Source organism: Cyanistes caeruleus, chromosome 12, assembly GCF_971803275.1.
Source record: "Cyanistes caeruleus chromosome 12, bCyaCae1.hap1.1, whole genome shotgun sequence".
Taxonomy (NCBI): Eukaryota; Metazoa; Chordata; class Aves; order Passeriformes; family Paridae; genus Cyanistes; species Cyanistes caeruleus.
In genome coordinates, this window is record NC_141712.1 from 11,451,162 (window position 1) to 11,477,700 (window position 26,539).

The window sequence follows — 26,539 nt, forward strand, 5'->3', positions numbered from 1 at the left end:
CCAATGGTCATCCTCAAGGGATAGGACTATGGGAGGAGCCTTGGAATGTCAAATGAGTCATATCTGGGTCCAGTCCAGTTTTTGATTCACTTGTCCATTTGCTCATCCCCTTCTTGCTCCTGTCCTTGCCTGCCTGCATTCTGTCTTCCTGCAGCTCCTGCTTAATCTCTGTTTGCCTTCCCTGTCCACACCTGCTCTCTCTGCCCTGCTTCACTGCTCCACAAGTCTGCCTGCCGCTGCCCACAGCAGCCTGCTGCTTCCCTGAAAAACCTCTTCAATCCGTGCCACCTGGGGCCCTGAGGATCTCTATCCCAGTGCCAAACTGCCTTCAGGTTTAGGGTTAGGATTGAGAGAGCCAAAGAGCCTGCAGGTCCTGGAACACTGAGGCTGGAAGAGACATGCCATGGCAATCCCATCAGCACCTCAGCATTGCTGCTCCTACATCTTGCTGATCTTCACCACCTGATTTAGTCTGGGGATGTCACCCAGGATTCCCCCCATTCCAGCCAGGGTTGATGGGACCACCCACTCACAAGACAGTCGATTTGGTCGCAAGGCTGACAGAACAGAGTCCCAAAAAAACTAATGGATGGTGTCCCCATGGAGAGAAGGTGGTATTAGAATGTCAGACAAAATGTGTGAGGAGCCAAGCTCAGAGAAACATAGTATGAACATGAGCACACACCCTTTCAGTGACTGGGGCAGGGAAGAAACTGTGCTGCCACAGCTTGCAGCGCACCCTCGACCTGCAGGTTGGGAGCCAACAGTGCACCCCAGGATTCTGGTGATTCTGTCCCTGTCTTTCTTAGTCTCTCGGTCTCTCTTTCCCCCTCTCTCCTCAGTTTTCTCTTCCTCTCTAGTAGAGACCCATATCCTTCATTATCAATAAATGGTTCTCAGACACAATGCCTCGTTTGTGCTTGACTTTGTCCAAGAAATCTGTTTAAAAGAATCCCCCCCACATACAACTGAATGTTAAAAAGATTACCCCCCCTTATAGCAGAATGCAACACAGTGTTTTTGTTTTACCTATTGTCCCTTGGGGAATGGACAAATTGGGTGCAGACATGTAGCAGGCCATCTTGACATTGATTTTTGAAGGTTCATTAGATAAATGCTGACATCATAGATTGATGTCTCTTTAAAACAGTGCCTGGCACAGAACCATTGGGAGAATCAAAAATATCGACTTATCATGTTTGTGCAGGAGGCCCATGGAGATCTCCTGCATTAATGGGTCTATCAATTTAGGTATTCTTTAATTATTCCAATTGTACACCTTGCAGCTGGAAAGTGGCTTTATTGGGACTTTTGGCTAGGTAGTCACACCTTTCAAAGAGAAGAAATAGCAGTGAATTATCTACTTTGTCATCACATCTTGAATTGTTCAGGGAGTTTTTCCGTTTGTTTCTTTTTCTTTATTATGTGCTAATTTGCCTGTGTAATGTGGTGGTAAAAATGAATAGGGTTGCAGTGATGGGCCAATGCAGAGGCCAAAATGCTGTGTGGTAGTTTAGAGAAATAGATGCTGGTAAAATAAAGTTGATGGTTTTGTTCATGTTTAACCCCTCACCCTGGCACCATCAATAGATTGAAGACATCATTTGTATCTGCAAGTGTTTGTTTAATTAAGACCTCCTAAAAAATCTTTGCTATTGATTCATTCCATTATCTTATTGATTAACTGCACTGGATCATGTACTTGCTCTTTAGTGGAAGGCAACAGTTTCAGCCTGCTGTCATTTACCCACAGATGTGAACAGTAAGCAATGTTCAGCATCCATGTCTGCCAAAGTGTCTTGTGTTTTAATGAAGTACTGGCTGCAGTTCCCTGTATTACATGAGAAAAGCCAGTTGTCTCCTGCTGGTGGTGTGACCAAGCATAAAGGTTTTCTTCCAGTTATTCATAAAGCAGCTGCTTACCGGGGAATGTTGGAAAGTTGTGCTTTGCATTTCTATGTTAAAATCTAGAGGTTTGAGTCAGAGCAGCAAATTAACACAGATGACCTGCATATCTCATTTTCATGGTTTGTAGTTTGTTTTTTTCTGTACTGGAAAATAATGTAAACCAGGTCTTTTTATACAACAATGTCATATTTGTGCCTTGCAGCTTCACCTCTTGGAGTGTCCTGCATAACCTACTAATATGTGCATATATGTGATAAAAGCATCTCACCACTGCCTCTCTGAAGATTTTTCTGAGGAAAGTTATTTAGCAGCAATATTCTGACTGCCCAAGAATTGTACTGTCTGGCTACATTTGTGCAGCCACATGTGCCCTTGTTTGTCAGCTCTTTGTCTTTGTTTGTTTGTTTGTTTTTAAAGAATCCTTTCCTTATCCCATTGTGATTGCAGTGTGGCATGTAATACCTTATTTTACTATTCCAGAAATGAGTTTCTATGTTGGGAGTCCAACAACTCCGACCTGGGGACCAGCTGCCACAAGGTCACACAAGTGTAATGACCTCAGATGCTTGCCCACCCTGGGGTGGGCTGAGTGATGCTCTCAGAATTGCTCATGCCACCTCTCAGATTTTTAGGGAATACCATTAGTGGCAAGAAAAAGGTGGTGACTGACAGTAAAATTATTGGTAAGTCTAAAGCAAGGGAAAAAAACCCAGCCCAGCATTTTCTCTTTCTGTCCTGACATTTGAGTGACAATCCAGATTGGACCAGGGTAACAGCCAATATTTCAGTGGAAAATTTTAAGACATTATGCATGCCATGTTGAGGTGTTCCATAGGAAATAGGGCATATATTCTTTATTTTCACATGCAGCTCACTCTTGACATTTCCAATATACTATAGGTACTGTGGGTGGTCTCCTAGCGAATGCCAGCGGGTTCTTTGCTGCCCTTGGGAAGGAGGGGCTCAGAGACTCCCACCATGACAAAATCACTACTTTTTCCTCCCTTTTTTATATAAAATGAAAACTTCTCTACTTGAGCTCTTTTAAAATTCTAACTCAATTGAGACTTTTGTGTTTAGTTAAGTTTATATATCTGCTGGTGTGCTTTGTTAATTTAAGCCAAACCCTCAACTTTACCTTGGCAGAGTCAATGATTTTGTTGGGTTCCCTGCACCCTATTAAATGAGCTAGCACTGAAGCAACATCCAGTGGACAGATTACTCTGTTCTGATTACTTTTCAGGGTCTTTGATGGCAGCAGTTGGTCCTGACTCAGCCTTTTTGATACCTTACTATGACATATTTTAGTGCCTCAGGTTATTTGTAACTGCATAAATGCTAAAATTAAATTACAAAGTACAAGTTCTTCAAGTTCTCGTTCTTTAAGCCATCTCTGAGAAAATGTCGTACAGCCTTTTTTCTTCCTTTTTTTTTTCAGAATCCATTTATGTGCAAATAATAGGTTCTTCTGTTTGCTGTCATAAATAACTGTAATATTTATGATTTAGATATGTAATATGTATCACATATGAGACGTTGCTCGTCAGGTTCTGAAATTGTGCAAGACAGGGTAGAAGGGACTACCTTGTTCCAAATCATCTTTGTTTCCCTTCTGGTCCAGAATAATTAACTTTTTCTATTTATTTAACCCAAATGACTGCATCACTTTGGGGTTGTGGGAGATCCTGGCAATCTCTGGTAGTGGCTGGTGCTATCCTAGGAGGCTTTGTCTCAGAGCAGGTCTAGAACTGAAGCTTTTATTTGGTGGGGAATCGAAGGGAACACAAATACTTGCTGGGCAGGCCCACAGGAGGTGGAAGGACTGAGGCAGCATCCAGGGGACATGGGACAGGGTGGGATTTGTTCCTTCCTCTGACAGGCCTTTCTCAACTGCACAGGCTTGGCATCACCATGATACTCTTTCTGTGCCATGTTTGGCTTGGATGCTTTGCTGAGCTGCTGTCTGCTCCTTTTCTTAGGTTCTGAGCACTTACTGTGATTAGAGAAGGCTCAGCCAGAACGGGCTCTGGCCAGTTCTTACCAATAATTGAAATGAGGGGAGAGGAGCTCCACGTGTCCCTTCTTGTTTCACCTGTGGGTGGGCTGATCAGGCCGACTGTTTGCAGAGAATTCATCTTAGATATTTGTACCCTGGATGGCTTTAAATGAGCTGCAGGAAGTTTTGGTGAAGCACAACAACCCCATGCCCATCACCCTTGTTGAGGGTCCAATTTATTTTGCCAAATCAGAGACACACACTTCATACTGGGCAATGTTGGATAAACTGATAGGGGTATCCTGGCTGGCTCAGGGATTCTTAGGGAAATTTGGATTGTGAATTAAGCTTTATTAATTTATGTTCACAGAAGTAAAAGTTCAGCATTTTTGCAGAAAACAGAATGGTTTTGTTTCTAAAATCCAGCTACTTTGTAATCTTAAGTAATTAATTTATATCTCTGCAGGAAAATGTAAATAGTAGTAAGGAATACTTATATAAAGGGCAGCTGTGAGTCCTGGGGAAGATGTCAGCATTTGAGACTGTTTCTATAAGGACAAAAAGTCAAATTCTTAAAAATTTACTGTAACCTTCAATTTAGAAGATGCTTTAGCACAGGTTAGTGAAAGTATTTTGTGTTCCACAATTATGTATGGCTTTTGTGAGCTCTTTTGGATATATTTAGCTAAATGTAAGTTAGTTGTTTTGAATATGTCAAAATGAGATTTATACAACTGGAAATGTCTTTCCAAAATATCTTTGAAACATTTAATAAATTGGAACCAACCTGTTCCATCAACTTTTATGATTTCAAGAAATTAGGATTTTCTGGCAAAAACACGTTTCATTGTAAAGATCCCAGCTAAATCTATTGAAGATTTATTATTTATCATGGACCAAATCTTGCTTTCTGTACCTACATAAATAGTTAATGAAAGTGCTTCCAAGCATAAAGCATGAACTATTTGGACCAATGTTATAAAGTGCTTTGAGCTGGGAGAAACAGAGGCTGAAACATGGAAGTTACATTATAAGCAGAGTTATTTTTGTTCTGTAGAAAAACTTTTAATTGTCAAAGACTAAAAAAAAAAGTAATTTTTCCCCTTTTGAATCCTACAAGAGTTAACTTCAACAGACATCTAATATTATATTGTAGTTGTCAAAAACTCAACACTTCTGTTTTGATTACTGAAACATAGGTGGAGATCAACTAAACAATTATAACCTCCAAATGGCATTTCAGGAATTGTCAAACTGAGTGTGAGCTTCCAGTGGAAAGGACTTATTTTAAAGTTGAAATTTTGGTGTATAATGTCTTTACCAGTTTACAGCTTTGCTGACTTTTAATTGCTGAAACTGGCACAAGTGACTGCAGTACTTTGAAATCTGAATGGAAAGAAAGGAACAGTTTGAGGTGAGGTCTACATTAAAACACAAAGATAATCCAGCATTTTTGAGAAAGAAAATGTTTAGGATTAATCTTGCTGGATTTCTCCCCAGAATTACTGTTCACCATTTAAGATAAATTAATTCTGAACACACTTCCTATATAAAACTGAACTCTGTCCAAGTGAATGGGTTTCTTGTCTGCATGAGAACAGCAGAATAAGATCATATACACTAATATGAGGCATTATAAACTGAAAGCTGTATGTTTGAAAAAAGTAAATGAAACCTTCAGAAATCTTTTTTATTAACTATATCCACTCTACACATACAAGACAGCTTTCTCAACATATGGGGACGACTGGTAGTAAACATAACTGTGCAAAGCATGTCTAAGAACTTGGGACATCATCCTATTCTGAGCCCTTTGTTGCTGTCAGTATATTAACAATTTCCAGATTAATTTTCACATAGAATACTACAGAATAGAAATAAGTACTTCATATTCAGCTATTCTTTGATTTCCTGTAGAGCCTGTACAGTTCAAATGCAAACTGTGACTATCCTTGTACCTAGCATGTTTTCCAAAACATGACATAGAAAACTTTTCTACAGGTAAGACAGAATTTTCACTGGTGTGGGTAGGTTCTTGTTACTTGCTTGTATTTGCTTATACTATTGGTGAACTTGCCCTTCCAGCAGAGAGCTTGGTTGGTCATTCCACACCAATGAGGAAAAAATGCACAACAGCACAATCTAAAAGTAAATAAACAAAAGCCTCAGTGGAATTTCTGCTCCGTAAAACTGTGTTGGGAGGATTTCTTTCTAACTTCCCTACTTTTCCCCCATCTGAGCCCAGATATAAGTCCATTAGGATTTCTTGGAGGCTGTAGCAAGTGAAAACAATCCTTGCTGTGATTGCTGGTGCACTCGTGTGGTTCTGTCCCTTTTCCCCTGCAGACAGAAATGTAGATTTTTCAGTACCTTTGACCAGGGCTAGCCTAGCAACCTTCTGTAAATGTGAAATACTTTGGAAGAAGGATCCAAAGGTGTATAACTGCATTTTGGTTCTCATGCACCCCAAAAGTCTGGACTGTTTCTATTTTCCCCTTGGCAATTACTCATCTCTCTGTAGGTAGGCAAATAATTTCTCACCTGGAAAAGAAACAATGAGCAAACTTGTATGAATTGCTTTTGCTTTCTGACCACTTATTGCTAAAACACTGAAGTTTAGTTTTAATCTTGTCTATACTTCTAGAGAGTCCCTAGGGGAAAGGAGCTGTTTTATGTTCAGCTTAGCCTGAAGCACTTGCGTCACTGTACAGTTCTGTATTGCTTGTTTAATAGACCACAAAAGTCAACATCTCTTTGGAAGAACAATTTGTGCTTAAAGTAGTCACAAATTCCGAGAGTTCCTGTTGAGGCAGGCTGTTGTGAGAAACCCAAAGCTGGAACAAAACCTCTTGTTCCCTAATTATAATGTTAATACTTGGGAAAACTTAAGCCACACTGTGTTGGTTTATGGCAATAAAGGTTTGGGTATTTTCTTTCTTTCTTGCCCATTCTTTTTTGGGAAGTTGGAAATATGTCAACATTTTTACCTTCAACTTAAGAATGTTTCAGTTGCATATTATTATGGAAACAGGTTGCATCTCTGGGAAGAGACAGTCTGCATTTAAAATATCTTTAATGAAAAAAGGTCAAAAACTAGTTCACAGATTTATAGAATAAATGAAATTAAAAAGGATTTCTTTCAGGAATTGTATAGACTAACCTCTTGCTCAGAGCATTATTATCAATGAGATCAGATCAGATTGCTCAGGGCTTTAGCCAGTCAGAGCTTGAAAACTTCAAAGAAGGAGATGGTGCAACTTCTTTGGGCAACCTGTTCTGCTACTTGGCTGTCTTCATGGGAAGAATGATTTTATTTTTTTATATATCTGGTTAAAATATCTCGTTTCAGTTTTGATGTTACCCCTTGTCTTCTCTGAAGAGCCAGGCTCTTCAATGTTTCCTTGCATGAATCTCTATGGTACTTTGTTGTTTTTTTGTCATGCAGGTAGAATTCAAACCATTAACCCTGGCTCTGAGCCCTGAGTTGTCAGAGTAATTTTTGTTTTGCCTTTCTAGGTGTCCATTCAACTTGGGATGACCTTTTTTTTTCCTGCAGTTGTAGGTGTCTGTCAGATAAATCCTGCCTTTGGTCAGAAGCACAAAACATTTGGTTGTTTAGTGTCTTAGGTTCTTTACAGGTGAAATGCAACTAAGTCACTAATTTTCATAGGATGAGGCATGTAATGAATGCACTTACAAAAGTGCACAGTATACATTTATACTGGAAATTAAACAGTGAAGCTAATATAAGATTGATGAGAAAAAGCTCACTGTCAGCATGTATTATAAAGTTTTTAGTATTACAAGTTGTATTGGATTTGTGTGCCCAGCATTAGAGAAAGCACATTAAAAGCCATGTATGGTTGCCTGCTTTCTTCTTCAACTATCAAACACAAAGCCACACATGAGCAATTTTGAGAGCTGAATACAACCCCTCTGACAATATCAAACTCTTCTGACAGCCACTGGTGAAGCCAGCTGATTTGTAGAATAACACTTCAGACAACTGAAATTACTGTCCTCACCTGGCCATATTGAAATGATTTAAATTATTTCAGGAAAATCCATTTCTAATCACCTGTAACCTTTTAGCAGTTTCTGTTGTGATCGATAGATAGTCTTACAGATTTCAGACAGCAGCTAGAACTTCTATCCTCCTGTAGAAGTGCTGAATAGTTCTATGTATAAGCTCATATTATGTATGTTTTGTTCCACAAATTGTTAAACATTCCTGGCTGTGTGTAAAAGAATCAGGAGTTCTGTTGAGACCCATGCCTGGCAGTGAGTGCGTGGTGAAATGACTCAGAACCAGATATGCAAAACGTTGTGGGATTGTTAACAGTTTGAGGTTGACAAGATCCTAAATGTCTAGATTTTATATTAATCTTGGATTTTCCATCAAAAAATATTTCTGCAGTTATTTTTCGCTCTTTTTAAAGGGAAAAAAATGTCAGCTTTTAAAAGGTGGCATGACCAAGCTAATCATGCTGTATAGTTTATGCACCTAGAAACATTAATTACTAACAGCTTAAGGAGAGGAAAGTGCAGCACCAAGGAACAAATATGTTTGCCTCTCACTTTTATTTTCTGAGAAGATTTAGTTTCAATAACAAAGGTAAAACAAGCTGAACATAGGCAAAGCTAATTAAATAGAAAAAAAAACCAAACAGTTTTTCATCTGTTTGAGGACTCAACACTTGTGGCAAAGGAAATTCACCAGTCCTGTGGAATAAGATATTAAGCCCATTTTTTAGCTGGACCAGGGAGTGGCTGATGTAGTAAAATGTAATAACCACCTGAGGGAGATGTGTAAAGAAGCAACTGGATGGACATGGAACCACCCACATTTGAGGCTAGAAGAAGTAGCAAGAAAAGGTCAGAAGGACCAGTGAAGTGTCTTTTGGAAGCTCATTTTTTTGGACCTTGATCTTATGCTAGACAAAAAGAACAAGGAGCAATAGTAATTGAGTTGAAGATAATTAACATGAATTACAGCAATAGACAAAACGTACTGCTGATGTAAAATGGAGCAATCATGAGTGTAGCAGAAATCCTGTAGGGTTCATAGGGCTGAGCAGATTTTTTTATTATTATTAAATATTATTTCTGATTTTTTTCCTTTAACAACATGCAATATTTTTATCATATAGTAATATTTTTTTCATCAACAACTAAGTGAATCCATTATCTACATCATTATAGAATGCATGGAAGGGGGAAATTTATGAAGGACATTATAAAATAGATGACTTACTTGGTCATTCCAGGTTGCTGAGATCAAATTTGAAAGCAGCTTGCTCAAATTTCTAGTCTGCTGTGCCCTAGCCCCTTGAAAGGTGCCTGTTATTCCCTACCCATTTGTTATAGTATCCTGTTCTTGGCAGGATGCCTACCATTTAAGGCTACTTTCATTAATCAGCCATAAGTTAATTTCTTTGCAGGCAGAATCTCTGATCTCATTATGTTGTCTTTAAAGCCAAGGACCTCAGGTTGTTGTATTTTTACTTTGATACCACTGTAAAAAGATAGACTTGAGTTAAAGAACTGTGTCTCTGAGGAATCATTTGGTAGTCTTTGAAAAAGTGACAAATTGGACAATCATGAAGCAATATTCACATCTTTAGTTAAATGTTACAAAATTCAGTGGCTGATGCATTTCTGGAATCTGGATCATATCCTTAAAATAACCCACAGTCTTTGGACTGCCTTGCAAAGGTACACAGAATTATTCTCACAGGCTGCCTGGTGTCAGGGCTAAACACATAATTAAGTCAGTGATAACATGAAAAAATTATTTTTCCTTCCCAGTGACACGCAATTCTTTTTCTAGGGGTTATGTGCATATTTTAGCTTACAGCTGTAACTCTCTTTATTGTACTTCTTTCTGAATTTTTCCGTAGCAGTCAATATGTCTAAAAGTTTTTAGACTGATCCAGTATTCCCATATATTACATTTCTTCTTTGAGATGTTTCTTTTTTCTTTTCTAACAGGCTGATCACTTTTTCTTTTTCTTTTTTTCTTTTTTTTTTCTTTTTTCCTTTTCTTATAGTACATGAGAACAGCAGTCTGACTTGATATATTGCATATACTATGAGTTTAATGGTTTTTTTTCCATTGCACTTCATTTCCCTAATGCTACCTGAGGTACTTCGAGACACATGCATCCCTGTCTTCTGTCTTTGAGAGTTAACTTCAACTGGAGCAATAAAATCTGGGTGCTTTTTAGAGCATTAAATCTGGCGAGTGGATATTTGTCATGATGTCTTTCAGGACCACCAGGTGTATGTCAGGGAGTGGGAAAGTTGCTCCACAGGTAACTCAAATCTCTCTGAGCAAGCCTGGTACATGAAGAAGCCATTTGTATCCCACTGAGTCCCATAATGCTGAGAACGTGGCTGAGATTTACACGGCTCCAATCTCTGCAGCTGATAAGAAGGGTGGCTGCAGCAGGGCGGCATCCGTGTGACCTCAATCCCTGTTTCTCGTGCTGCAGAGTGGCACTGGTGGGGTTTTTGGGTTGTTTTGGTTGTGGCTGGGTCAAAGCTCCTGCGAAGGGTGCGTTGTATGAAACCAGGCAGCTGGAAAGTGGTTAGGTGGGAGAGCTCGGGAAGGGAGCCACGCTGCCTCTCGGGGATGAAGTGGGAATGCTGGGTCAAAGGGAATGTATTGGCAGAGACCCTGAATGCCTCTTCCCATAGCTGACTTAGGGTTGACCCAATGCTTTTAGACAGAATTGTTGTCAATGGTATTGATCAGATGTTCTGATAATCCAGCAAGCTTTCTGATGTGTTAAATTCCCTCCTTTCACGTGGTGTTAAGTGTGGAAGAAGTATATGTAACTCTCAGTGGACACCACCAGAGGATGACTGCTTGCCATCAGTTGTGCTGCACATGCCAATTCCAATTAGTCATTTACTAGCCACTTTTAACACTTCCTAGCAATTCTGTGTACCCCTTCAAATATACTTTGTACTTCAGGAGTTTTAGTTTATGTTTTTATCAAGACAATTACACAGAAAGTTTTATTTTCATCAAACAGAGAAAATGCTGAATTAAATTTATGCTACCCATGGATAAAAAGTGTATATTCAAACTGAAAAGTGGACAAAGAAGCTATCAACTCCAGAGGAGCAAAATTGTGTATTTAAAGCAATATAAATACGACTGACAGGAGCAAATGTAACATTTGAATGTATGCTAGAATTTGCAATGCATCTTGGAAGGAAATTTACCTTTGCTTAAGCTTCTGATTTCTTTTGCATAGTTGCTTGATAGTTTTATGAACAACTTCTTTCTATAGAAAACATCAAATTTTCAATCTACTTAACTTGTGCTTTGGAGTGGTTACAGTGTAAGAGGAAGGGTGAGATTTTCAAGTCCTCTTCCTTCTTGTTTGTGTGCAGTCATGTACAGTAACAGCTTCCAGGTTTCCCATTCTCTGTCACCACGAGCTCAGAAGAGTGGTTAGTGCAGACAAGATCAGATGTCACCAGTTTTGTCCAAAGGGTTTTGTGTGATGTCCCACCTTGTCACCACCTCCTCCCTTGCTCTGCAGTGGAGAAGGGCAGGAGTGCAGCCCAGGAGCCTTCTGCAGCCCACGGGAAGGCATCCACAATTCTTCTTTAGTCAAAGTGAGACTTAATATGGCAAGAAATGGGTTAATGATTGTATCTCCACTTCACCAAATGTGCAATAAAGAGGTAGATTAGGAGAGATGAAAAATTTATTGCAAAAGTGGCACAGAATTATGAAAAACAAAATGATTTCATTGAGTGGGGGTTCTGTTACCATAATCCTAACAATAAACTCTGTTACAATAATAATGGGAGAAAAACTAATTGCAGCAAGGACAGGACAAATCTTTTTTAATCCTCCTTGTCATCTCAACTAAATCCAAACCTATTTGTATTAACCTTTGCTGACAGAGTCACATGATGGACATAATTTCTAGTAATTTACCAGCAGTAGATATAACCTTTCTTCATCAAATATTCATAAAGGCATGATTCTCAATGATTTTCTGTCTCTTTTCATATTTACAGCTTGTTGTCTTCTTCCTTTTTGCTATAATTTGAACACAATTGAAGTCAGATAGAATTAAAGTAGAATTGCTGTAGTGGCTACAGTACCTGAAAGCAAAGAATAACTAATTGAAATTTCTTATAAGTCGAGCTCATGCTGTACTCTGGTGGGACTGCATTAAACAATCCACATGTCCTGTCTTTTGAGGGGTTAAAAACTCAACCCAGATTAAATGGCATCTGTTCTTGTAATTTGCATGACTTTTTAAAATATGTGTGTCATTCATCTGCATAAACACACGTGGAGTTGGAAGCATGAACTTGTACTGAATCCTTGGACAAGGTGTCTGCCTCATGAAAAGAAATGCTGTGAGCTCAATTCTTGCTTAAGTTGTAAATAACACTGACCATTAAACTCTGTTCAATTGTGCTAGTGTAAAACTGATGTAAAGTTTGAAGATAAATCAGTTTGATTGAGGCAGGCTAGAACTAGTATGAAATCTGGACTGTGCATCTCTTCTAGGAAATTTAAATATGAAATATGATTATGCATTACCTGTAAAATGATCACGCTTCACAGTAGTTTTTGTTTCTAATGAAGAAATTAGACAATTTCAATGAAAATATAAAGTATGATGGAAAATATTAAACAGAGATTAATATACATAAAAATATTATGTGATAAATTCTAATACTTTAGACTGGTGTATTTGAATTTAAGGTGATTGAGCATTTGCTGTAAATATCCTTTGCATCATGCTATAAACTGAAACTGTGCCTGTGAGTAGCTCTGATAGACAATGTGGTGTCACTGTGCTCATTCTCACCAGAAGAGATTGTGGATAAGTGGAAACATTATAAATTATTTAAAATAAGCTTAATAAGTGCTTTTTCAGTAAGCATAGTGTGCATAGGATTTTAGAATTTATTTTTTTTCTTGACTAGTTCAGGTACTGATTTCCCATGCAGTGAGAACATGTTCCTGTGACACCAGAAGGGGGTTTGGTGTTTGGATAGAGCAGTGATGAGGCCATAGAAAGTAGTTAAATATGCCCTAGAAGGAGATGAGTTTACAGGTAAATACTCTCTACTGGAGCACTTGATATGCCCTTATTACAACTAAAACTAAATTAAATACTTTGTAGAAAAATGCAAAAAAGCTGTCTTGGAAATAGAAAAAGTTATTTCAAAAGGCATAGAGACATATATAAAGCTATTGCTTCACTTCAACTTTTCAGAGAATTAGAGCAAATCATTTGTATTACTTCAGTTATTCTAGCCTTTATCAAAGAAAGACCCTTTTTATATCCATAATAATTATGAAATAAGAGGAATTATTCATAAATGACATATGTGCTTACTTACATGCTCAAAATTACTAGTTTTCAGAAATAAACATTTTTAATTACCAAAATTAAAATCTGTCCTAATTTTCCACTGTTTTAGAATAAGACTGAAATAAGTATCTTTGTTTGTATATAGTTAGAACTTTAAATTAATTGTATAGCTCTTTAAATAAAAGAATTTTATAGGAATGTGCAAAACTGCATTTCCTTTCAGGTGGCAGCTTTAACTATTGCTGATAAAACATTTATAATCTCCATAAGTAACATTAATGGCAATTTCAGGTCTGTCTCGTATAGGTTCTGATTGCCTGAACTCACAGCTGATTTATCTTTAGAGGTACATCCAGTGAACACCTTATAGTGCAGACTGCTTTAAGGAACAGAAAGCCAAACAATTAAGCATAACTAACATCCTTTAATCAGTTACTGATATGGAACTATGGTTTCTATGGTTTTATTCTTTATGGCTCAGAACACCGCAGCACCATAAAGTTAAATGAGATACCCCAGATCGTATTCAAATTTGGGGACAGAGTCAGAAGTTACACAGAAAGTCTGTAAAAGTTGTATGCTGTCTTACCATTATTCAATATTTGCTTCTTTCTCACAAATAACCCCCCAAAAATCATAGAATAAACCACACCCGCTTATTCACTGTTTGTGCCTAAATTTGTAGAATTCTACTGGGAAAATTATGGTGAAAATACCATATTTTTACCATGACCAACACAGGAAGAATTTCACAGGGCTTTTCATAGATTCATGACAAACAAAATATCTTCAAAGGGCTTATGGTAAATGAGCTTATGGAAAGAACTTCGTTATTCACTTGTACATGGGATGTGATAAAGGGAATCTGAAACCAAATATTGGTGTGGAAGTGGCTACAACCTAGAGATTCCCCCTCTCTTTCCCATATCACCTTATTTTATGAGGTTCTGGCAGTCTGCAAGTTTACAATAACCAGTTGTGATGCAGTGAAGTGGGCACCAGCATTCTAAAGCAGTTGATTGTTCAGTCATAATATAGAGGGAAACTGCACTGGGTTCTAATACACTTCATATTATATATGTAATTTGTTTTGTAGTGAGTTAATTATGTTTTAATAAGTCAAACTGCTTGCTCTTGTGGGAATATGAGGGAGGATTCAGTGCAGGGAAAACACACAGAGTTTGTAATTTAGGCACAAATGGAAAGCATGGGTTTAGTCTGTATTGTAAAGACAGTGCTTTAAAGTGGCTGGCATGTGTTTACAGGTTATTTCCAAGAACATTTCCTTCCTGGTTGCTGTGCCAAAGTTATGCTCCTCTTTAGCTGGCAGAAGTCTTGACATGGACTCTGAGTTTACACTGTCTTCATGTTTAGAGAATTTGTGATTATCAATGCAATGATAATGCTCATGGTAATTCCAGCAGCCAGTAGTGAGTGTGGCTTAGTGCTCCAGGTGAATCTCAGGCCCTTCATCTGTGCAACTGCACCCAAAGAGTGAGACCACCAAGTCAGCAGCCTCCTGAAAAACTGGTTTTTCCATCAGTCCCTCTGCAAGGGCAGAAGGTTACTGGGACTAATCAAGTTGGTCTTGTGGGTAGCCAGTGAGGCTTTATGGCTTCCCAGGTGACCTTGGTCCTGTAATGTACCGTAAAGGACTTGCTTTCTCCATTAATAGTTTGTTTTTGAGAGCTGGAAAGGCAACGTGTAATACAGCTGCTTTTCCTGTTTCTTCCATAATGATATTCTGAACAAGCAAGATGATGTCCTTTGATTCAATGTGACCTTGTATTTTTGGTGATTCCATGATGTCTTTAGAGGAAATAAGTAAGTGAAGGTATAAACATGCTGTTTGGTTATATGTTCATAAATTACATCACAAAATGTAATACTAAATAAATTTATGTGTGTGTACATACCTTCTGGCCAATTCTCTTTTCAGTTAAACCTGTGTATATTAAATATTAGACTTATACCTGTCTATCAAAACTGCAATGGAATGGGGAATATGAATCTTCCTAAAAGGCTTTTTTTCCTCACATAAGGGTTTTTCTCTCCATAGTGGTGCTGAGTTCAAAGGCTAAACTGATTCTTTTGGGACTTTGAAAAGAGAACTCTTCTGTCTTCTTTCCTTCTCCTGGAGTATCTTTTCCACTTAGAATGTATAATTTTATAGCAAGATCTATTACAAGGAGGTTTGAAAGTCTTATTCAAAGTAAGCTTATTAAAGAATGGATATATAAAAGTTTGAGTATCATTGTATTTTGGATTTTTATGTCAGTTGTTTTGACTTCTATCACAAGCTACTAAATTTTGTTGCTTTATGCCTGTGTAACTGCATAGTTTCCAGGCAGGAATCTTTTCTTGATTTGAAGATGTCAGAAATGAGAAATGTTCTATTCCTTTAACAGTTTTTCCCAGTGTGTGATTGACTTCATTGTAAAAAACACATATATTGTAATTTCTCTGGATTCTTTTTCAAATTTCAGCCCCCACTGCTAGACAAGAGAGCTCTTCCATACAAGATAGTTCCCTTCAATTTATCATTTATAAATCTGATAAGTGAGGCAAATTGAATAAACCATTATCATGTGTTTTTCACCTATCTTCAGTCTCTTTTCTCTGTTTTCTTCAACCTACTTCTAAAAGGCTGGAAACAAGGCTATTCCATTTTATTCTCATTTTGTTTGTCCATCAATATTTGTTTTCCAGAAAAAGTGCACTGATTGTCATGCTTTATATATTCAAGTTATCTGTCAAATGAGTCCTGTACCAGATTTTTTATTGCCTGGTAATCTGCTACAGAGCCTATAGATCCCAGGAGCACTCCATCTCCCTTGGCATGATAGCAATGCTCTAACAGTCTATAATCTCCAGAATTCAAATCAGCATTATTGGGCCACAGAGTTCTTCAGTTTTTTCTGAGTTAATTGCCCAACATAGTGCCAGACATCAATATCTCTATGAGGCTGTGTGCAAAGGTGGATGTTGTCTGTGTCTCAGCTCTGGTACAAGCTGAGAAAAAAAAGGTTTGAACACTGCTAAAAGCTTGGTGGCACAGCCCTAGCTGACTTCTGCCAAGTGAGGTTTTTACATTGATAGTAAAGTATTTAATTCCTAAAATTCAGGAACGAAGAACACACTTTGTTGCCATTTAGAGCCTGAAGTTGTCAAAATGCAAAAGTGTTCTCTTGAAGGTATTTAAAGCCTTCTAGTTAGAAAGGTTATAAATATATCAGGAAGCTTGGTGCCTAGTTTAAATCATGAGACAAATAAAAATGAACAATATTTTTTTAATATCTTGTCAGGAGGAACTTGGAAAAAGAGGAGGAAGTGCATGGAGCATTCCTCAGGGGCCTGAAATGAACAGGTGGTTATAGTGTGATTTCACCAGTGTTTCACCCTGGCTGTGCAGACAAGCCAATATCAGGTAAACTGAGGAAGTCATGATGTTGTGGAGAAGGGAGATGAAGCTGATAGCTGTTATCAGAAATAGCTACTCCAGGCCTGTCAGTGTTCGGGCAGGCAGCAGTGTCCTCTCTGCTCAGTCGTGGTCAAATTCTGGAAAAGATCAAGTGAAAGTGCAAAGGACAAACTCTGTAGGAGAAGGTCTAAGAGAACTCATCTTCCTGAGGAGTGTCATTAACTCCCCTAGATACTCCTACTGGCACTTCAGTGAGCAGGATAGAGGGTAAAATTTCCATGTAGAGCTGCACATATCTGAAAAATACAAACTACAGATTAATAACTCCTCAGGAGCACTTAAGAATTGAAAAAAGAAAAAGGGACACCTGCTGTTTGGACTGAATAGAGGAGGATTATGTAGCTACTGCCAAAGCCCTTAAAGTTTACATTCACTTCTTGGCATTATGACAGGCTGGAGTAATAGCATTCAGCAGAGAAAAAGGTGACCACATTGCATTGTAGATTGATATGATCACAATATTATTTGAAAAAGCAAACAACATAGGAGGGATATTAGGTCAGTTGCATACTCAGGGAAGCAGTGTTTCTTTTAACAGGAAGAGAAAAGAAATTTCATCAGCAGTTCATTGTAAGGAAGCTCAGCTGGCAACCTATAAACTAAGAAAAATGGAGTCTGAAATAAAACATTCCTAGACAAAATAAAACATGTAGAAGGTTAAAATCACCCACTTTTTATAAAGTTTAAATAACTGTTCTTTAGCAGACACAGAACAAAGGATGACAAAACAGTAGGTCTCTTGTGATTGTAGTGAAATGGATACTTTCCATGATGTATATCTTGATTTTCCATGAATTTGCACAAAATATGGAAGGATGGACAGTAAATGGCACCCAATAACAAAAGATTTCTGTTTCCTTGACATCAGAAAATTGCATTATGCACAGAGTTTGAACCTGAGAGTGTAATGTAGGTTACTTGACAGAAACCCCTGAGAAGTTCCTTCGGTAGGTTACTGATTTTACCTGCATTACTTCAGGGAACTTGCAGCAGATTTTTGCCCATGGGTTAGAACGTTCAGTGCAGCACAAGGACTAGGGACTAAATGCAGAAGAGAGGGTTTGGGGTAGGGATAGGATGGCTGCCTCAGGTCCTTAAGAGATGTTTCAGATAATCCTGTACATGTGTGTGGCTGTGCTTTAGCAGCGATGCAGGGATCACCTCCCAGGCCCTACACAGTGGGGCTTTTCAACCTGTGCTGAACCCAAAATATATTTGAAAGTTCCACTGAACTAAGTGAGATTTAAATGTGTGACTAGGCATTTCACTCAGAACTGAGAGAAGATTGAATCAGGTCCTTAATTAACTAATATAGGAGGTCTTTGGAATTCTGATGTGGTGTTTTAGGAGGAATCATATGATAAAATAACATCAGTAGCCTTGCAGGTCACTCAGCACAGCACATGTTAGCCTCTCTTGTTAGAAAACTTCGGGTTTTGTCACCATTTCATGGTAAAGAATAAGTCAAGAGTAAGCACATAAATGAATTTGAATTGTGCCTTGCAAATGCTAACAGAATAACCCATCTGAACTACTTGTAAGGCATTAGCACCATATACTTTATTATGTTTGGGCTGTTCCCTGTGGCAATAACTTCAAGAAGAATTTCAGGAGTAGTTGCATTATCTATTGCAAAGCAATTTTTTACTTTCTGTGGAGGCCAGGTAGTTTTACGAATAACTCTGAAGTTTACTCTGAAGGCCATTTCGTCGTCCGTAGATCTTACGATATTATGTTACCTTCTTTCGTTTCAAATTCACAGCATAAGAAAGAAAAAGAATGACATAAATTGGATGTTAGAAGAGTTCTGAAGGTAGACATCAGAAGAATTCAAAAGTAAGAAGAGAACTCAGCATTATTTTTTATTTTCCATTCTAAAGTAAAAAGAGAACAAAGCATCAAAAGCATCAGTAGTGAGAGAGGGAGCTCAAAGCCAGGACTATATATCATAGCATATAAAACAAGTGAGTTGGCACCACCAAAAGGTCTAAAGTCTTAGTCTGTGGTTTAAAGTCATTGATATTGCAGTCAGAAAGATCTTTTAACCACAGAAGTATGATGAAGAGCTGTGTGCATTTGTTGCAATAGACGTTTTAGGTTTTGCCTGCTAGTAGCATTTTGGTGCTCATTAGGGTGAATAAGTGTTCACAGTGCTGAGAGAATTCAAGTCCACTGATAGGATGCTATAGATCAGAATCTTGCACTTTTTGTAAGTACTTCTGAAAATAATGGCTGTGAATGTAGGCCAGGATCAGATGCATGTACTTCATCTTGTGTTTAAATGGATTGAATGCAATCATATTCCATAAACTAAAATATATTCTAGTCTAGTAACTTTAAATCATCATCCAGTCTGTACTGGAGTTTTCATTGGTTTTAAAAAATATTGCAGAATTGCCTTAATTCAAAAATTTTGAAGTATAGTGATGCTGAACTTGAAAGTGAGAAATATATTTCTTCACATTGTATTGGGCAATGGAAATTATTTACAAGTGAAAGTAGAAAAGCACATTTCAAATATCTATATAATGTTTGCAGTTATTTGAAATGCAAAGGGCAGTAGAAAAAAATCTGAGGTCTTGCTTGGTAGTCAGAAAGATTTACTCCACTTGTAGAGAAACAGCTTGTTGAGCATATTGTTCCCGTATTATTTTATCTTTTTTTTGTGGCTGGATGTACTGTAGCTTTTCCTGGGATATCAAGTCTATTTCTCTGCTAGCACTGGAATTTTTTTTGGTGGTATATTTTTGTAGTGATTTATCCATAAAATATCACTGAATAAAGCAGCAGCCATGGAGAAATTCTGCAGTGTTTGAAATGTGATTAGTTACATGAGGCTTTCCTTTTTTTATTCCTAAACTCCTACTTCCTCTTCTTGGGCCTATCTTGTATCTGTTTTCTCATTTCCCTATTATTTGTTCCTTCCTGTGTTCGTTTCACCTCATGTTGACCTTAAAGAAACTGTGTTTTAGCCCACAGGATTGCATTGCTCTTACAGTAGGAGTTCCAATATATGTTATAAACATTCTGGTTGCAGGCTACAGCCAAGGTGCACAACACAGGGAAGACAATGTCGTTCTGCAGCACAATAAACCTTTAGTTTTGTTTGTTTCTTTGTCTCCTAAGCCTCTTAGGCATTCAAGGCTATAGCTCTCGATAGAAGATGTGGTATAAGCTCCTCTTATATGTGGGAGTACATATATGTATATATGTATAAACAGAGAGATGTCTGTATGTATACACATGTATTTATGCCTCAAGTTATAATGATAAACAAGATTTTAATTTTAATCTTGAAAGAGTCTTGGCGTTGTTAGCATCTCACATGTGGTGTTTGCTATCCGTCTGTCATAGTCTCCTTTTGGCTATTGAAATGTGCAAATTCACTGAAATGGAGCTAAGCAGACAGGAGGTGCATCTTAGTAAGAATCTGAGAGGATCCAGGTGGTTTCTGGGGCAGGATCTCCATTTGGTGTCACTCTCCCTTATGAGCCACGCATGCACAAGGGACTGATCTGTGTAAAATCACACGTGGAGTCCTTGCACAGTGGTTACTACAAACGTCTAAGGTCTGCAGATCCATTCAGCTCCCAAGTGCTGCCCCTTCTGGGTCACCCTTGCTTTGGTCCTGATGGAATTTGGGGGATTCTGGGGGTGGTTTGTGTTTGCAGCCAGCAGGAGTGGTGCAGGAGGGATTACATTGCTTTGATGCTGGAAAGATACAGACCCTTTCTCTCCAGACTGATTTAAGGATCAAGTAATGTGCTTGCTGTTAGTTGCATTCAGTCATGTTTCCTTTGATTTTACTTTCCTTATGTAACAGGGATTTGTCATACAGCAGTTGATTTTTATTAACATGAAAAGGTGCCTTATGGAAAAACATACACTCAACAAGGAAAATGTTTTAGCTTTCTCGCAAAAGGGCAGACCCTAAGTTCTTTGGAAAATGGTATTGCTAATTTTAAATGAGGTGGCATTAAATGGGAGAGCCATCCTCTTGCTGTGTCATTTAAAATGGTCCTGTGTTTACATTTTTGCTTACCTATATGAGTTTGACATAAAAAAGAGTACAAAAGACAAAGAAAAAGAGTAAATGATGCTGGAAGCATCATTAACTTTTCAGATGACATTCTTCTGGAAAATAGAGTGTCTTTCAAAAAAAAATGAAAATATTCATGGCTCAGCCCCAGTTCTTCCAGCAGTCTAATACTGGCAAGGGAGGGCATCTGTAGCCCCCTGGGAAGTGGGCTGTGGGGATTTCCTTTTCTCCTCTTTGTTGGTTTTTATTTCCATTTCCTTTTCCTCTCTTTTTTTCAGTCATTTAACGCTGTTCTGCACAGCAGAGGGGAGCATCTGGCCCCAAGTAAACACCCAATAAAATAAGTGGGGGAAGTTCACAGCTCCCTTGGTGCTATTGCGTCTGTCTGTCTGGTTGTGGACTCAACAAGATAACCATGCATCAAATTACATTGTCCAGGCTATCTTCACAACCAGAAGTGCTTGAAACCTTATTTTAATAGAAGCTTAGATTCTAGAGAATACTATAAAATCTCTCCAAAGGCTCCAAATCAGCAATTCCATCTGTGTTTCTGCAAATGTAGAGGAACAATGCCCCAGCTGATTATGCAAACAGAATGAAAATAGTTATTTTAAAAGTGCATAAAATCGATACTTTGGGGAAAACAAGTCAGCTGTGTTTATACTCAGCATATAGCAGACATTTTGTTTCTTTGTCTGAAAAAATCATAGGAAAGCAAGGATTGCAAGTGAAATAAAACAGCCGATCATACAGTGCAACAGAGGGGACTGGAACATCAGATGTCTCAGCAAAGGCTTAGAGAATTTTAGGTTCCTTTTGAGAGAATATAAATTATATTGAGGTTGATATATTTGTACGTTGTTTGAAGTCAAAGCCAAATATTCTTAACACGGTGGGAATAACTCCCTTCCCATTGCTGATCATGAAAAGTATGTAACTAAATCTGTGTCTGTGGTGCTGAAAATTTCCTCCTAAATGCTGTCTCTTTTGGACTAATGGGATTTTTTGCAAGTATTGGTGTGAAGGGGTGTGCATATAAATATGTATAAACGTGCTTCTCATACAGTCAGGATACATTCCTTGAACACATACTATTCTAAAAACAGGAAACAAAAGCATCTGAAAACAGGACTGAAAGGGAACAATTTTTAGACCTATAAGTTAAATTGGATTAAACTACATCCTTCAGCAAATGCCATGTTATTTATTCAGTGTTTCTCTGGGGGATTTCCCTACCCCCTACACTTTATAGCGAGTAGTGATGTTTCTTAATTAAAAAATCAAACAAACATGGAACTGAGGCTGCCCCACACAGACGTTCTCCTGTGGGAATAGGAGGTGCACTGATTTTCTCATGGACAGTTTCTGGGTGGGTTGGACACAAAGGTGGGGGAACACTGTGTCTGGGGAAGCCAAATTCTCATCGTGCATCTGATGCCAGGACTATTCTCAGTGCTGCAGAGCCACCTCCCAGATATTGCCCTTTTTAGGGGAGAGCTGGTGAGGAAGGTCACTGATAAACTCATCAGAAGTCGGGTAGATTTCTGTTTATTAATTAATTCTCAGTAGAGATTACTGCCTCAGAGAAAGGAGATTCTTGTTTCCTCTTTTCTTTCATTCTTTCCATGCAGAGATGGAATGTTTCTGAGGTTTCAGGGCTTTACAATCCCCACTCTGTAGCTGAAACAAACCTTTATCTTTTTCCTTAGTTACTGAGCTAAATAGTTTAGAAAGACTGAAATACATTTTGACAGATTTTAATTAATATTGTAGGAGGAAAGTATTTTAAGTTATTTACAATTAAGACAAAGCAACATTTTTTTCTTAAATGATTTTGAGTTTTACATATTTTTACAAATGCATATGAAGCACATTGGTGCACCACTTGAAAACTCCTCTGGTTGGACTCCACCAGTGTTTTAGTTGCTGTTATTTCAACATGTGGAGGGTTTTTTCTCATATTTACCTGGTTTACTATTTGAGTAATAACAGAAACTCTGACATTTCTGATGCAACTGTTGTTTCACCCTGTTTAGTGTTAGGTTCATTGATCTCTTCCCTGCCTCTCTGTGGAACAGCAAAATGCACTCTGCAGGCCAGTGTTAAAGATGGATTCTGCTATAGATTCACTTTGTCAACGTACACACAAGGCTGGCTGTTTTTAGGCTATCCCATTTTGTCCAGTGATGCCTCAGGATATTGTAGCCAGCATCCTCATTTCCAATGGAATGGTTTATTCTGAAGGCATAAAGCTCTTGAGTCAGTGACTGTAAACTTTGTTTCTGTGGTAAGGGCCAAAAGCACCAGTGACATGAACCATTATCAGCTTTTGAAAGAAGCAGACAGAGAGATCATCTGACATGCCAGCAAATGTATTTGTTCTTGTGTCTTTGTGCAGCTGATACGGTTTTTTCCTTCGATTAATATTTAACTGATATTGCCTCTATCCGTTTCTTAAAACTGGCACTCTCTTTTCAAGTTTCTTATCTGGAAACAAACTCATTTTGTCCCTTCTATAAATGCAGTCCTGGTCTCAGCCATTATTTATGGCTGGGCACACTGTAGTTACAGCACATGAAAGAACATCAGCAATGACTTATTTTAAATGGGACAGACTTCTTGGGAATGCACTGGGGATTAGATGTCCAAAAGAATGAAGCACTGCTCTCTTTCCATCTGACCACTTCATTTCACTGCTTATTTGGGACCAGTACTTCTAAAATCTAGTTTGCAAAATCAAATATTGATTTAATTTGTTTTATCCTTATAAGGTAGAGTAAACCTGGGAAGGTTTTACTTGTGCAGTGTCACAGGAGGGACAAGCAGGGAACAACTGAAAGAAATGCTTTATCCAAAGTTGGCAATTTTCTGATTGGTTAAATAAAAAGACTAATAAAATCTTTAGTCTAGATTGAACTCATTAACTTTCAAAATGTCAGTTTTGGCATGAAAAATTAGAATTTTGTTGGTGATATAGCCATTTAAAAAATGGTATTTCAGTATATTCATATTTTCTCCATCTTCTATTTTTTCAATCAATAGTCTTTAGGATGTAAACTAAAAAAGTGTATACCAAGTGAAGGGTTTTTAATTATTAGCTTCCTTATGTTTTACAGAGTTTAAACAAAGACATCAGAAAGTATTCCACCCTAACCTGTGTCATGATGAGGCATAAATCAACCCATTTTCCAAACACCTTTCAAAAGACCTTTGGTGATATTCCAGCTGAAATACTGATTCTGTATATGCTATTTCTTCTAAAATAAGCTAAATTAGAAGTCAAGCTTTCAATATTTTTTGACTATAAACAAGTTAAGCTCCAGCTCCCTATGTAGATCTCATGTCCTGGATTAGTTCTCCAGAAAAAGCTCTGGGAGAGCATAGGACTGGTTTCCTTGGATGCAGGTGATCAGGCTGGAGTAGTGATCATCTGTGCAGGATGAGGGCACCAGGGACACGATGGCTGTTGAGGATTTTGCTCCCAATGGAAGAGTTGCCATTTCTTCAGCTGTTCTTTGGGAACAGTGTGTCCATTCTCCCAAAGGGCATGGAAAGCTGTCACATACCTCCTTGGAACTGTTGGTCAATTTGAGTTTTTACTTTAGAGTTTTCCTGTACTTTACTGAGCAAGTCAGTTTGATAAAACAATATTTTTTCCTTTGTGTGGCAACTTCAAAGTTACAGAACATCACATCTTGTTAGTCCATGTTGTATTAGCTGACTTACAATGCCGGTAATGTAGCCACCATTGTAATTGAATTATATAATTGAGTATCCCTTGCAAAATTTCACTTTGAGAAACTATACCCAGCCTTTTTCATTCCTTCCATAGTTTCTTTTGGATGGTGTTTATTATCTTAGCTCATGTGTATTGTGAATAGTTTCTGGAAATGTGTTTATACTGAAATCTTGGCCTTGTTGACATCAGAGAGTTTCAACAGTGACTTAAGTGGTCTCAGGTTTTAACTGTGTTGCTTTCAGCAGCAGAAATAAATTTTTCATACCTGTCAATGATATACACTTTATAAAAATGAAAAGTCAAGGTAAAGGTATTTGTCCTCATGTATATAATCTCATACTTTCTCTGTGCTTTGCATGATTCAGATAGCTGAGAATCCACTGGATCCTCCTGTATAGGCTCTGGCAATTAAGAGTGTCATCTTGAAATGACATGAGGTTATCCTAATACTAAGATTAGAGTAAGTATGCGTAGTTTACATAGTAATTTCCATGCTGAGTTTGAATATGAAAACATCCAAACCTACAAGCAAATCTCCATGTCCCAGTTACCTATACTGGTAGGATTTGTGTTCCACAGCAGAGCTCTGTGTTGTAACATTAATAACCCATATTTGTGTAATGTGTGACCCATAGGTGTAAAGTCATTGTGAGTTTTCAGAGTGAAAGATGGTGTCTAAAGAAGTTGCTGCTCTTGCTCTTACTCAGAACAGCACAGCCCCAGTGTTAGCAGAGCTGTGCCATTTTAAGCGATGCAGGTCTGGGTTTCAGGGATGCATTTGTCTTAGTAAAGTGATCCAAATGCACTTTTTTGCCTGGGCCATTGTTTTAAAAGTTACCCTGAAATTTTTAGTAACAGTACAGTAACACCTTTATTCCAGCATAAATGGAGGGAGAAAATAGCTGCCCATATAAAACATAAAATTTCAGGAATGCTGGAGTAAGCGTGTATAGGTGTGGGCTTTTGTACCTGAAGGGCAAATGCCCCATCCTCCCCTTCTGACCATACCAGTGCATGGGGAAGTCAGCCAGACCCATTTTCTTTATCTTACCCTATGAATTTCCAAGGCATCTCCATTGGTCTTTGAACTGCTGGGAATAGGCAACTAAATTAGAACCATCTCAGGTTTATAAAGACTGTTTATATCCTCACTCTTAATATGCCTGTGCAGTCTGAGCCACAGATTGACCCCTATTGATCTGATTTGACTACACTTCTGTGGAGTAGACAAACAGTGCAAGAGAATCCAGGGGCTCTAATTCACAGTACCTTATTTAGGTTCCTAGGTAATAATTCTTATTTGCATTAATCATATTCATTAGCAGAACCTGAGGCTGCCTCTTGCCTTCTATGCATTCCTGTTCCTGACAACAGAACAAGAAGGTATTTGCTCTGAAGAAAGAGTGTTTGAAGTATATTGACACTTGATACTTAATAGTTGCAAAATTTAACTATTAGAAAAAAGATGTTTTTTCGAATCAATGACTCACGCATTACTGTAAAATATATTGATTAAAAACAAAGCATAATGTTAGTCATTTAGTCAGTAGAGTGATGCAATACTGAAATAAATTTATCCTTTGACTTTTGCATTAACCTTTTATTGACTGCTTGCATACTCATAATTAACACACACTTTAGCTAGCTTGGTTAATTTTAGCATCATGATCAGTGTCCTCTAATGTAGATGACACCCTGATCACCAAAACTCAGTGCAGTCCAGGGAACCGTGAGCAGGCAAGTGTCTCAGTGAATGCACACCTGCCCATGGAGGTATCAGCCACCTTCCAGGGAAAGCATCATGTGCTAATGCAGGTAGTCAAACAGTCATACAAATGTTTGTCATCACTTAGCTAACATTGGTAAATATTAATGAGCAAAGTCCATTTGTCAAAAACAGACAAAAAAGTTATGAAAAGTATGGGAGCTTTAGAGGGTAGAGGTAGTGACAGTGTGCTCTTCAACAGTAACTAAAAATGGGCTTTTTTAATTGAAACTGTCACAAGTCTTGATTGTT

At 38.0% G+C, this 26,539-nt stretch overlaps 1 protein-coding gene across 42 annotated transcripts in view; it reads left to right on the top strand.

The window, feature by feature from the left end:
- FTO (FTO alpha-ketoglutarate dependent dioxygenase) overlaps window positions 1-26,539 on the top strand; it is a 223,412-nt gene that overhangs the window by 189,554 nt on the left and 7,319 nt on the right. For 2 of the 42 annotated variants that reach the window (XR_015275386.1, XR_015275398.1), the window contains exon 10: window positions 16,569-16,690. The exons of 39 other annotated variants lie outside the window; for them this stretch is intronic. The gene's annotated coding sequence lies outside the window, so the exon portion shown is untranslated. Of the gene's footprint in view, window positions 1-16,568; window positions 16,691-18,506; window positions 18,579-26,539 lie in introns of those variants that run through there. One more of the 42 variants, XR_015275387.1, reaches the window with a different exon arrangement.